This window comes from Carlito syrichta, unplaced genomic scaffold (assembly GCF_000164805.1).
Source record: "Carlito syrichta isolate Samal-C Ts95f unplaced genomic scaffold, Tarsius_syrichta-2.0.1 Scaffold309264, whole genome shotgun sequence".
Taxonomy (NCBI): Eukaryota; Metazoa; Chordata; class Mammalia; order Primates; family Tarsiidae; genus Carlito; species Carlito syrichta.
This window is the reverse complement of record NW_007253360.1, coordinates 19,003-30,096: the sequence shown is the minus strand read 5'-3', so window position 1 is coordinate 30,096 and position 11,094 is coordinate 19,003.

Sequence of the window (11,094 nt, the reverse complement as noted above, 5' to 3'; positions counted from 1 at the left end):
GATGACTTAAATATCATGTACAATGACATGACACTGAGACCTACTCTGTGAGACAGTTGTGGAAACCAACGTAAGGATGATGATGGTCCAGACCATATGATCATGTTTGGTGCTGGAGAACTTTAAGTACAGGCGGCATTGTTGAGGAACTCAGCCATGTGGATATGCCCCTCCCTAAAATTGCCCAAAGTTATCTTTATACTTTGGCCCTTATTTTGAGGCCCAGGCAATTTAGCACCCTTTGTTTAGCATCAAACTGTCTTTGTCTTTCAGTGGAAACTTCTGCTCAGGGTGGCTGCATGGTATGCACCATCATAGGGGAGTGCATGACTGCAATTGGTTGCCATCACCAATGTTCATCAGTCACTGAATGTCATCAAAGCAATGAGGTGTTCATGCTCATAGAGGCAAGCAGGACTTTGAACAATGTGTGTAGATTTTTCTCTCAAGATTTGAATGAATCTTTTCCAAAAAATGCTTCGAGATGCTCTTGGCCTGCTTTTTGATGAGCTTCAAGTGCCTTTTCCAAATGCAGGGAGAATAGAGTTTTGTCCTGCTCTACAGAAATATGAGAATCAGGCTCACTGAATCATAAAAAAGGTGTCTGACTCACGATGTGAATGGCCGTGTCCTCTGCTGGGCATCTTCTGAGTACTTAGGGAGCATGGAATGGTGGCACAGAACAAAGAGAATCCACTGAACCCTGGTGAGAGGGGGCACACATGTAAAAAATGAGGTTCCATTCTTTTTTGAAAACACCATCTCCCTTGAGAACTTAAGATATAAGAACACACTCATGTAAACCTGTGTCAAAATTCCCCATTACAAAATTTGACCACAAAACCCAGTTTTTGAAACTGGAGAACACTTTCTGACCTAAGATACAAAAGGAAGCATGCCCAAGCTGTATCAAAAGTACCCTGTCTGGACTTGGTTCCAGCCCTGGTGGACCATCTATCTCAGCCTACAGGATGGATACCACATAGGCAGGTATCTAATTTCTTTATCATGTGGAGGAACCACTTGTGTGAGGCAGCATACCTAAGGAGGTACCAGACAGCTTGTTGACACACCCTGTCTTCCCCCTTTTCACAGAGATCTCATCTTCAGAGAAGGACTTGGGATTAACTTTCAGTCTCTGGTACATAGAATATCAGACAGGTGCCTGGCCTCATGTCTCCTGAAATTCTGATAGTTTCTAGTAATCTGGTCTCCTTCATAGACTTTTGGTGAGCATGTAGGCATCATTGGAAAGGATGCAGCAAAGTCAAATAACTAGCTTGGGTAAATGCCAAAATCTTTGCATTGTCTGTTGAGAGGTGATGATTTAAAGACATGCTCAATAGAATTTTGCTGAGGACTATCTTACGTGACAATTGTGAAAAACTGATGTGAGCTTGATGATGGCCTGGGATCACTCCAATTCTGGAGCATTCTAAGCGTAGAAGACCTTCCAGGGGTGTCCAACCCTGTGGATGCACTCCCCTAGGAAATTCCCAAATTTGATGGTTATGTCTTGACCCCAATGACAAAAGCTGAGCAAATAAGCAACCCCTTCCTTAGTCAAATTCTCTCTTAGTGTCTCATTGAAATATTCTTCTCACATTGGCTCCATGGCACGCACCACCATAGGAGAGAGCATAGCATCATTCATAAGTTACTGAGAGCCACCTGAGCAATGGGAGTTGTTAGTCCTGGAGCCAAACTGATCTCTCACCAAATGCGGGCACCTTTTCTCTTGAGATACCGATAAGACTGGAGAAAAGAGAACCTTCAGATGCTGTCAGCCTGGTGTTAGATGAGGTTCAAGTGTTACCTCTAAACTCAGGGAGAAGAGGATTTTGTCGAGTGTGACACAAACTGGACAGCCAAGCTCATGGAAACATAATAAAAGTTTATTTGACTCAACTTTTGCAGGCCATGGCCTTATCTGAGCATTTTCTGAGGTCCCAGGGAGTGTGGAATGGTGACACAAAGAATTAGAGTGTGCCAGAGTCAATTTGAGGGGGGACACAAACTCAGAAGTAGATATGACATCCACTTGTGAAATCATCATCTCTCTTGAAAGCTCAAGAAGTGAAAACTCATTGATCACAAGTAGTAGGTGAGTTTCCAACATTCCAAACATTGGACAAAAAACCCAAATATTACACTGTGTGCCACTTTACAAATTGAGATATGAGAGGACATGCATCCAAAATGTATTACCCTGAACCCTGTGTGTACTGTGTTCTGTGGCTACTGATCAACAGAGAACATCAGACATCATCTGAAAACACAAGTCCCAACTGAACAGGTATCTCATCTGGTTGTTCGTGGATGAAACGTCTGTGGGAGTCAGCATCCCAGGGGAAGTATCAGTTTTCTTGTTGACACACCCTTTATGGGTCCTTTACTCCCAGAAGCTGTCCTGGAGATAAGGTGCTATCCCAGCAACCAAGGGCCGCCTTCAGGAAGCTGGCCACAAATCCTCTGAAAATGAAATATTCTCCAGAACGCTGTTTCTGGTTGACTTGTGGTGAGCATATGTCTGTTCTTGTGAGGGATATGGGGATGGCAGATTCTTGTGTTGGGTCAATGATGAGAACTTTATATTGCCTTGAGGAGTGGTGATGACATAATATCACGTACAATGGCATGACGCTGAGGCCCAGCCTAGGAGACGGTTATGGAGACAAACATGGGAAAGATGTTGGTCTCACAAGTATGAATGTGTTTGGTGCTGGAGAACTTTAAGTCCAGGAGGCCATCTTGGGGAGCATAACCCTGTGGTTATGACCCTCCATAAAATTTTTCGAAGTTATCCTTATACGTTGATCCTCATCCTGAAGACTGGGCACTTTAGCACCACTTGTTTAGCACTCAATCTCTCTTTGTGTCACTCAGTGGAAACTTCAGCTCAGGAAGCCTGCTTGGCATGCACTATCATAGGAGAGTACATGACTGAGATTGGTTGTCATGACCAATTATTTACCAGTCACTGAGGTTCATCAAACAATGAGAAGTTCTTGCTCATGGAGGTAAGGTGGACGTTCACCAATGCATGTAGTTTTTCTCTCAAGGCTTGGGTGAAGCTGGACAAAAAGTAGCTTTGAAATGCTCTCAGGCTGCTGTTCATTGAGGCCCACATAACTTTTCCAAATGCAGGCATAAGAGATTTTTATCCTGCTCTACAGAAACTAGAGCATCAGGCTCATTGAATCATAATAATGGTGTCTTTTGCTGACGATGTTAACGACCATGTCTTCTGCTGGGCATCTTCTTAGGACTCAGCAGTTTGAAATTATGACACAGAACAAAGAGAATCCACCAGAACCATGGTGAGAAGGGCACACAAATCAAAATTGATGGGCCATGCTTTTTTGAAATCAGCATCTTTCTTGAAAACTCAAGGTGTGAGAACTCACTTATTTAACCCTGCTGGTTGAATTCCCCATTGGCCACGAAAACCAGTTTTTGACCCTGGAGAACATTTTCCACCAAAGAAATGAAGGGAAGTGTGTCCAAGCTGTATCAAAATAAACTGTCTGGACTTGCCTTCTGGCCCTTGGGGACTCAAAGTCTCAGTCATTGGATGGATTTCACATGAGCAGCTATCTCATTTCATCATTATGTGCAGGAAATACTAGTGTGATGCAGTATCCCCTATCTTTCTCCTTTTCACAGAGAACGCTTCTTCAGAGAAGGTCTTGGGAATGAACTACAGTCTCTTGTACAAAATATGTCAGTCAGTGGTCTTTCCTCATGTCTGCTGCAAATCAGGTAATGTTCAGTAATCTGGTCTCCTGTGTTGATTTGTGGTGAGCATATGGGTGTCTTTGAAGAAGATGCGATGAATGTGAATGCCTACTTGGGTCAGTGATGAAGCCTTTGCATTTGTGTAGATATGTGCTGACTTAAAGTTCATGCTCAATGGAATTACGATGAGACCCAGTTTAAGTGACAATTTTGCAAACTGATGTGGGACTGACAGTCCTGGGATGGCTTTTGTCCTTGTGCACTCTATACCTAAGAGGCCTTCCTAGGGTGCCGAACCCTGTGGATGCACTCCTCCAGAATTTGCCCAATTTCACTGTAATGTGTGACCTTTTTAACAAAAGAAGGGCACTTTAGAAATCCCTTCCATAGCTCCCATTCTCTCTTTGGGTCTTTAAATGAAATGTTCTTCCCATGTTGGTTTCGTGAGTGCATGGCTGGAATAGGGAGTCATGATCATAATTTATAAGATACTGAGGGTCACCTGAATGATGGGAGCTCTCAATCATGGAGTCTAAGGGATCCATGACAAATAATGGTAACTTTCCTCTTAAGAAGTGTATAAGGCTGGAAAAACCAGAGCCTTAAGACACTCTCATCCTACTGTTAGATGAGGTCCAGTGTCTCCTCTAAACATACGGTGAAGAGATTTTTTTCTCGAGTGTGACAAAAACTGGAAGCCAGGCTCCTGGAAGCATACTCAAGATTTCTTTGGCTAAAATCGGGCCTGGCTGTGGACTCAGCTGAGCATCTACTGAGGTCAGAGAGCCTTGAATGGTGAAACAAAGAAACAAGAGTCTGCCAAAGCCATTTTGAGAGGGGAAAACAACAGTCAGAATAAGATGTCATCCACTTTAGAAATCAGCATCTCACTTGAGAACTCAAGAAGTGAAAACACACTGATATCAAGCAGCAGATGAAATTATCAAATGGCAAACTTTGGCCATGAAACCCAATTTTTACACCGTACACCACTTCTAAATTGAGATATGAAAAGGCATGCATCCAAAATATATCAAACTGAACCCTGTCTGTGCTGTTTCCTGTGGCTCCTCATCCTGGGAGACCATCTGATTTCATACACACACACAAAACGCAGAGCCCACCTGAACAGGTATCTCATATGGTCATTTTTTGGAGGAAAGTCTTGTGTGAGGCAGCATCCCAGTGGAAGTTTCAGTTTCATTGTTGACACGCCCTTTATGGCTTTTTCTCCCAGAATCTTGTCTGGCAGAAGGATGTGGAAATGAGCCTCTGCCCAGAAAAAAAAGGGCTACAACTGGGTTCCTGGCCGTGAGTCTTCTAACAATCAAATACTCTCCAGAATGCTGGTCCTGGATGACTTCTGGTGTGTATATGGCTATCCTTTGAAGGGATATAGGGAGAGTGTATCCATGTTTTGGGTCAATGATGAGGACTTTATATTGCCTTGAAGAGCAGTGATGACTTAAATATCATGCACAATGGCATGATGCTGAGATGCACCCTAAGAGACAGTTGTGGAAACAAACATGGAGATGATGATGGTCCTGGCAGTACAATCGTGTTTGATGCCAAAGAACTTTACGTGTGGGAAGCCACCTTGGGGAGCACAACCTTGTGGATATGCTCCTCCCTAAAATTGCCCATTGTTATCTTTATACTTTGGTCCTCATCTTGAAGGCTGGGCATTTTAGCAACCCTTGATTAGTACCCAATCTGTCTTTGTGTCTTTCAGTGGAAACTTCTACTCAGGGTCACTGCATGACATACACCATCATAGGGGAGTGCATGCCTGCAATCGATTGTCATGACCAATGATTCACCAGTCACTGAGTGTCATCAAAACAATTAGGAGTTCTTGCTAATAGAGGCAAACTGGAGTTTGACTAATTCGTGTAGATTTTCACTCAAGATTTGGGTAAATCTATTCAAAAAAGAGCTTCAATATGCTCTCAGTCTGCGTTTCAATGAGCGTCAAGTGCCTTTTCCAAATGCATAAGGAATAGAGTTTTGTCTTGCTCTACAAAAATAAAGAATTAGGTGCATTGACTCATAATAAAGCTGTCTGTGGCCAATGATGTAGACAGCCATGTCCTCTGCTGTGCATCATCTGAGTATGTAGAGAGCTTGGAATGGTGGCACAGAGCAAAGAGAATCCAGCAGACCCTGGTGAGAGGGGGTACACAAATAAGAAATGATGTTCCATACTTTTGTGAAATGATCATATTTCTTGAGCACTCAAGATGTGAGAATACACTCATGTAAACCTGCTAGAAAAATTCCCCATTACAAACATTGAACAGGAAACCCAATTTTTGACACTGAAGAACACTTTCCAACCTGAGAAATGAAGGGAATCACGTACAATTTGTATCAAAAGTACCCTGTCTGGACTTGGTTTAGTCCTGGTGGACCTTCTGTCTCAGCCTACAGGATGGATTCCACATGAGCAGGTATATCATTTCATCATTATGTGGAGGAACCGCTTGGGTGAGGCAGCATACCGAGGGAGGTACTAGATAGCTTGTTCAAACAAACTGTCCTTCTCTTTTTCACAGAGATCCCGTCTTCAGAGAAGGCCTAGGGAATAACTGTCAGTCTCTGGGATGAAGGATGTCAGCCAGGTGCCTGGCATCAGGTCCTTTGAAAGTCAAATAGTCTCCTGTAATCTGGTAACGTTTTGTCATTTTGGTGAGCCTATGCACCTCTTTCAAAAAGAGGCAGCAAAGGAGGATGCCGAGCTGGGTCAATGGTAAATCCTTTGCCTTGTTTTTAGAGAGGTGTTGTCTTAAAATTCATCCTCAATATAGTTATTGTAAGGACACTATTACGTGACAATTGTGAAAACTGATGTGAGCCTGTTGATGGCCCTGGCACCGCTCTAGTTGTGGAGGTCTCTAAACCGGAGAAACCATCCAGGGGTGCTAACCCAAAGGAAGCACTCCACACGAAACTAGCAAATTCAATTGTAATGTCTTGACCCCTTTCACAAACGTGGGGCAGGTTAACAATCCCTTGCTTAAGTCAAATTTTCTCTTTGTGTCTCTCAATGAAATATTCAACCCATGCTGGCACCAAGGCACACACCATACCAGAGGAGAGCATGACTAGGATTGGGAGTCATGACCATCATTCTTAAGTTCCTGTGGGCCACCTGAGGCATGGGAATTCTCAGTTCTGGAGTCAAATTGAACTCTGAACCAATATGAGTATCTTTTCTCTTGAAATCCATATGAGACTGGAGCAAAGAAAGCATTCAGATGCTTTGAGCCTGGTGTTTGATGAGGTCCAAGTGTCATCTCTAACCTCAGGGAGAAGAGGATTTTGTCGAGTAGGACAGAAACAATACATACTAAACCATTCTTTCACTCAACTTGTGCCAGACTATGGCCTTAGTTGAGCATCTTATGAGGTCTCAGGGAGTGTGGAATGGTGACACAAAAAAGTAGACTGTACGGCAGTCATGTAGAGAGGGGACACAAACTCAGAAGTACATATGAAATCCACTTGTGAAATCATCAACTTGCTTGAAAGCTCAAGAGCTGAAAACTCACTTATTTAAAAAAGTGGGTTAAATTCAAACATTCCAAATATTGCTCAAGAAAATCTATTATTACACAGTACCGTCACGCAAATTTAAATGAGAGGACGTGCATTCAGAATGTATCACCCTGAACCCTGTTTAGGCTGTGTTTGACTACGGATCCTTGAGGATCAGCATATGATGCCTGAAAACAGAAGTGCCATGTGAAATGTATTGTCTCATCTGGATGTGTTTGGAGGCAAGGTCTGTGGGACTCAGCATCCAGTGGAAGTATGAGTATTCTTTTTGACACACCCTTATGGCCCCTTTTCTCTCAGAAGTGGCCTGGAGATAAGCTGCTAATCCAGCAACAAAGGGCTGCAACCAGGTGGCTGGCCAGGAATCCTATGAAAATGAAATATTCTCCAAAAGGCTGTTCCTGGTTGACTTGTGGTGAGCACATGACTGTCCTTGTCAGGGACATGGGATTGGCGGATCCTTGTGTTGGGTCAATAATGGGCATTTTATGTTGCCTGGAGGAGCAGTGATGACTTAAATATCATGTATGATGCTGAGGACCAGTCCAGATGACAGCTGAGGAAAGCAACATGGGGAAGATGATGTTGGTCTGGGAAGTACTATCGAGTTTGTTGCAGTAGAACTTGAAGTACCGGGAGGCCATCTTGGGGAGCACGACCATGTCCATAGTCTCCTCCATAAAATTTCCCCATGTTATTCTTAGATTTTCATCGTCATCCTGAGTTCCGGTCATCTTAGCACCCTTTGCTGACTCCCCATCTCACTTTGTGTTTTTCAGTGGAAACATCTACTCAGCGTGGCTGCATGGCATGCACCATCATAGAGGAGTACATGACTGTGATCGGTTGTCATGACCAAAGATTTACCATTCACCAAGGGTCATCAGTCAATGAGGAGTTCTTTCTCATGGAGGGAAGCTGGATTTTCACCAATGCATGCAGTTTTTCTCTAAAGGCCTGAGTGAAGCCAGAGAAAAAGGAGTCTCGAGATGCTCTTGGTGTGCTGTTTGAGCAGGCCCAGGATTCTTTTCCAAATGGAGGGAGAAGAGAGTTTTGTCCGGCTCTACAGACATGAGAGAATCAGGTTCGTTTAATAATAGTAAAGGTATCTGTGATTCACGATGTGAATGACCCTGTCCTCTGCTGGGCATCTCTGAGTACTTAGGGAGCTTGGAATGGTGGCAAAGAGCAAAGAGAATCTACCAGGCTCCTGGTGAGTGGGGGCACACAAGTCAAATATGGCGGTCCAACCTTTTTGAAACCACTGCCTTTCTTGAAAACTCAAGATGTAAGAACACACTCATATCAAACTGCTGGCAAAATATCCCATGACAAAGCTGTGCCATGAAAACCCATTTTTGCAACTAACATATTCACACCAGAGATACGAAGAGAGGCATGTCCAAGCTATATCAAAAGTACCCTCTCTGCACATGGCTCAGGACCCGGAGGACCTTTTGTCTCAACCTACAGGATGGATTCCACATGAGCAGTTATCTCATTTCATCATTATGTGGAAGAACTGCTTGTGTGAGAGAGCATACCTAAGGAGGTACTAGACAGTTTTTTCACACAAGCTCTCCTCCTCCTTTTCACAGAGATCTAATCTTCAGAGAAGGCTTAGAGAGTAAGTGTCAGTCTCTTGGATGAATGATGTCAGCCAGGTGCCTGGCGTTGTGTCCTCTGAAAATCAAATAGTCTCCAGTAATCTGCTCATGTTTGGTTACTTTTGGTGAGCCTATGGGCCTATTTCAAAAAGAGGCAGCAAAGGAGGATTCCTACCTGGGTCAATCATCAAACCTTTGGCTTAATTCTAGAGATGTGCTGTCTCAAAAGTCATGCTCAAATTAATTATGCTTAGGAACTTCTTCCGTGCCAATTGTGCAAACTGTCATGAGCCTGATCATGGCCCTGGCACCACTGTAGTCGTGGAGCTCTCTAAGTCAGAGAAACCTTCCAGGAGTGCTCAAGCAAGAGGAAGCACTCCACCATGAAATTGGCATATTTGATTGTAATGTCTTGACCCCTTTCACAAATGCGGGGCAGGTTACCAAACCCTTCCTTAGATCATCTTCTCTCTTTGTGTCTCACAATGAAATATTCTGCCCACGCTGGCACCATCACATGCACCATCCCAGGGAAGAGCATGGCTGGGCTTGGGAGTCATGACGATCATTCATAAGTTTATGTGGGACCCCTTAGCTTGTCATCTCTCAGTACTAGAGCCAAATTGAACTCTGAACCAATATGAGTACCTTTTATCTTGAAATCCCTATGAGACTGGAACAAAGACAGCCTTCAGATGCTCTCAGCCTGGTGTCTGATGAGGTTCAATTGTCTCTGCTAGGTTCAATTGTCTCTGCTAATTCCAGGGATAAGAGGATTTTGTTGAGCAGGACAGAAGCTGGATCCATACCAAACCATTCTTTCACTCAGCTTGAGCCAGACTATGGCTTTAGCTGAGAATCTTCTGAGGTCTCAAGGATTGTGGAATGGTGACTCAAAAAAGTAGACTGTGTGGCAGTCATGTTGATAGGGGACACAAATTAAGAAGTAGATATGAAATTTACTTATGAAATCATCAACTCCCTTGAATGCTCAAGAGGTGAAATCTCACTGATTACAAGCAGCAGGTTAGAGTCAAACATGCCAAATATTGCTAAAGAAACCCAATTATTACACAGTAGACCGCTTTGCAAATTGAGATATGAGAGGACAGGCCTCCACAATGTCTCATCCTGAACCTTGTGTACGGTGTGTTCTTTGGCTCCTGATCCACGGGGATTGCCAGATATCACCTGAAAGCTGAGGGCCCAACATAAATATATTGTCTCATCTGAATGTGTTTGGAGGAAAGGTCTGTGGGATGCAGCATCCCAGTGGAAGTATCAGTATCCTTTTTGACATGCCCTTATGGCTCATTTTCTCTCAGAATGTGGCCTGGAAATAAGCTGCTATCCCAGTAACAATGGGCTGCAACCAGGTGTCTGGGCACAAATCCTCTGAAAATGGAATATTCTCCAAAATACTGTTCCTGGTTGACTTGTGGTGAACATATGACTGTCCTTGCAAGGGATATGGAATTGGCGCATCCTTGTGTTGGGTCAATGATGAGCATTTTATATTGCCTGGAGGATTGGTGATGACTGAAAGTTCATGCATGACACTGAGGCCCAGCCTAGGTGACAGTTGTAGAAATCAATATGGGGAAGATGATGATGGTCCCAGCAGGACAATTATGTTTAGTGCTGGAGAACTTGAAGTACCGGGAGGCCATCTTGGGAGGCACGACCATGCAGATAGTCTCCTCCAAAATATTTCCCCATGTTATCCTTAGACTTTAATCCTCATCCTGAGTCCTGGGCATTTTACGACCCTTGCTGAGAGCCCCATCTCACTTTTGGTCTTTCAGTGGAAACATCTACTCAGTGAGGCTGCATGGCATGCATTGTCACAGAGGAGGTCATGGGTGCGATCGGTTGTCATGACCAATGATTTACCGATTTACCAGTCACCAAAGGTCATCAATCAATGAGGAATTCTTGCTCATGGAGGCAAGCTGGACTTTCACACATGAATTCAGTTTTTCTCTCAAGGCCTGAGGGAAGACAGAAAAAAAGGAGCCTCGAGATGCTCTTGGTGTGCTGTTTATGGAGGCCCATGATTCTTTTCCAAATGGATTGAGAAGAGAGTTTTGTCTTGCTCGACAGATATGAATCAGGCTGTTTTCATAATAGTCAAGGTATCTGTGTCTTACGATGTGAATGACCCTGTGCTCTGCTGGGCGTCTTCTGA